This window comes from Curcuma longa, chromosome 11, assembly GCF_044706935.1.
Source record: "Curcuma longa cultivar G26 ecotype Majalengka, Jawa Barat chromosome 11, ITB_CL_G26_1.1, whole genome shotgun sequence".
In the NCBI taxonomy this organism is placed as follows: domain Eukaryota; kingdom Viridiplantae; phylum Streptophyta; class Magnoliopsida; order Zingiberales; family Zingiberaceae; genus Curcuma; species Curcuma longa.
Window position 1 is genome coordinate 1,273,566 of NC_133871.1, and position 3,347 is coordinate 1,276,912.

General features: G+C 41.8%; 1 long non-coding RNA gene across 1 annotated transcript; it reads left to right on the plus strand.

Moving 5' to 3' along the window:
• Positions 1-2,035: 2,035 nt before the first annotated feature.
• On the plus strand, positions 2,036-2,944 carry LOC141837901 (uncharacterized). The gene is made up of 4 exons (XR_012602599.1): positions 2,036-2,132; positions 2,209-2,238; positions 2,333-2,501; positions 2,772-2,944. It is a non-coding gene; the product is annotated as an uncharacterized LOC141837901 (long non-coding RNA).
• Positions 2,945-3,347: the final 403 nt, after the last annotated feature.

Sequence of the window (3,347 nt, forward strand, 5' to 3'; positions counted from 1 at the left end):
GATTTTTGGAGGCTACAACAACGGTTTTAAAAACCGATGTCTATGTGCGCTTTCAACAACGGTTTTTGAAGACTACGACAACGGTTTAAAAACCGTTGTCTATTTGCGCTTTCAACAACGGTTTTGGAAGCTATAACAACATTTTAAAACCGATGTCTATTTGCGCTTTCAACAACGGTTTTGGAAGCTATAACAACAATTTAAAACCGTTGTATATTTTCGTTATCTTTGAGAGGTTGATTGGAGACTACGACAACAGTTTTTTGAGAATACAACAACGGTTTTAAACCGTTGTCTATGTGCGCTTTCAACAACGGTTTTTGAAGACTACGACAACGGTTTGAAAACCGTTGTCTATTTGCGCTTTCAACAACGGTTTTGGAAGCTATAACAACATTTTAAAACCGATGTCTATTTGCGCTTTCAACAACGGTTTTTGAAGACTACGACAACGGTTTGAAAACCGTTGTCTATTTTCGTTGTCTTTGAGAGGTTGATTGGAGACTACGACAACAGTTTTTTGAGGATACAACAACGGTTTTAAACCGTTGTCTATGTGCGCTTTCAACAACGGTTTTTGAAGACTACGACAACGGTTTGAAAACCGTTGTCTATTTGCGCTTTCAACAACGGTTTTGGAAGCTATAACAACATTTTAAAACCGATGTCTATTTGCGCTTTCAACAACGGTTTTGGAAGCTATAACAACAATTTAAAACCGTTGTATATTTTCGTTTTTTCTTTCCCTCTCTCCCTCCAAATATATCTTCCACTACGCGCTTCCAAAATCAAACTTGGATCGGATTCACTATAATATTTGGTTTAACTATTATAATAGTTTAAAAAAAACTTATTTCTTTTCCCATCCGCCGCTCGACTTAACACGCACTGCCCTTTAGGTTTTTGTCGCGCCGCACCTTTCTGTTCTTCGCGCTCCCGACGTCGTCTCTGTCTCCTTCGTTGGAAGCGCGAGCTTAAGGATCAACCGACCAACCTAGGGCATCCGCTCTAATGGATGGCTGGGATCACGATTCGGGCGTCGTTCTGATGGGTGGCTGGGATAGCTCAGACCTTGAGACGATAAGAATGCCGTGCTGCTCCGCCGGCGCTTCAGTTTAGCCCCCAAAAAATGACCACCGCAGCTTGCCTCCGCTGCTCCGTCAACGGCCTCTCCGCCCTTTCCTCCCATTCCCTGCCGCAGAACCACTGCCGTCGACGCCCTTCCCGCCGCCACCCTCTTTCCCATTCCCCGCCTCTCCCACCATCCTCGATCCGGCTCGAAACCATCCTATTTCCCCTAGCTTCCCTCTCCTTCTTCCCCTCGCGGCCCCACATCTCCGCCTCCGCCGCGGCCGCTGCTTCCTACTCCAGCGACGAGGAGGGCTACGAAGAACTACTTGAAGAAGAAGAGGAAGAGCAGGAGCAAGTGTTGAGTAAGTCAAGGGCTAGATCAAGATCCGGATCACTTCAGCAGGACGTCGGGCGGCTTTATGTCGGAAACCTACCCTACTCCATGACCGCCGACCAGCTTGCCGAAATCTTCAGAGAGGCCGGCACTGTCGACGCTGTCGAGGTTCCCACTGCGCTCTTCCTCTCCGTCACACGCCGTGCCTAATTTAGGCATTTGACCTAATCCTTCTTCAGGTAGTCTATGATCGGGTCACGGATCGCAGCCATGGGTTCGCATTCGTGACTATGGCCAGCGTCGGGGAAGCCGAGGAGGCCATCCGAATGTTCGACGGCTCCGTGAGTCGAATTGCAACTATTATACTTTACCTTGGTTTTGGAAGGTAAAGTAGTAGCCTTTTTTTTGTTTTATGCTTAACATTTTCTTATTCTTATTTCCTTGGTATTATATATTTCACAACAGATACAAAGAGAGAGGACATGTATGTTGCAGGAGACATGAGGAAGAAGGTATTTGTGCAGTAAATTTCCATTCTTGCTTGTCCTTATCTCCAAAGATATCCCACAGCTAATATCTTTATACCTTATCACATTCATGGCAATGCTCGTTATATTTGGCTTCTGAATATTACAGTGTTGACCCAGTTTTCTGACTCCCAGATAAGAAAACTGGATGAGAGATTAGTTGGTAATAGAGTTCAAGTATGGTGGCCAGATGATCATCTGTGAGTTTTTATATATATGTATATATTTTAGTTAGAAATTGTTAAAAAATTTATTTTCCATTTGTTTGATCCTCAGGTTTTACACTGGCACGATATGAAACATAAGGTGTTGAGCACTTTGAATTGTGAATCCTCAATGAGTTTGCTGCTTTTTCTTCTGCTTTGTTTGTTAACATACTAAATTTTGCTTTATTTTTCAGGTCTTATATGATGATGGGGACGTGGAGATACTTTGATGTTTGCCAGTGAGATAAGAACATCTCCAACGTGTGATTTTACTGTAATACACATCAAAATGCATTTGGTGCTTTCTTTGTGAAGCTCAGCTTTATGGGCCTGAGGAAGCTCGGAAAAGGTTTTTAGAGGCAAGTGTAAAGCTTCACTGTATCAATTCAATTCAATTCTCAGGTTTCATCCACTGGAATCACAGTAATCTTGAACTCAGTAAAAAGGATCAGATTCTTAATGTATGATAACCAGCTAAAGCTTTAGTTCCTGGAATAACCATTTTCAGAAGTCTTACCGCAATTGCCTCTTCAAGATGTTCTTATCTGCAAATATAAGCTTCTACAAATATCTATCAGTTTGATACTGTTTTAGCTTCATTTTGAGTTTGTTCAGTGACAATTTTGCAGGTAGGTCGAGATCCACGGCCTGTAATGCGGAAAGCATATGATATGTTCAAAGATGGTGGAGATCCAGAAAAGGTTTGCCTAGAATTTAACTGGCTTGCTCAATCATCTTTTGCAGCATAGTCTATGATTCATTTTTCAGCTCCATCTTTCCTGACTTCCAGTCTTCTATGTGATATGCTTTTAATTAACTGTGGATCAGGATGGATTTGCAATTACAAGCAATACTAATCTTGCTCTGAAATACAATCGGTTTTTGAAAGATCCAAACCAGTGTATTCTCTGTGATCCGCTATCTTATTCCTCTGCTCAGATCAAATGACTACATGGCTGCACTCGCCAAGGTTCACTGCAGTTACAAAGGCTGGAGCAAAAGCTGAAAGCTCTTTCGATTTCGAAGCCAATCATTTCCCTACACCTCTAGATGGAGATTTTGTTTACTTTTCCCTTTTGGATTTGTATCTGTAGAAGTTGCAAGAAGAATAATTTTTGTTAGTTACTTTTGATTATTTGTAAATATTGAGGTGATTAAATATATCGGTGCTTTTGTATTTGTGATTTGTTTGATGAATTTATAATATTA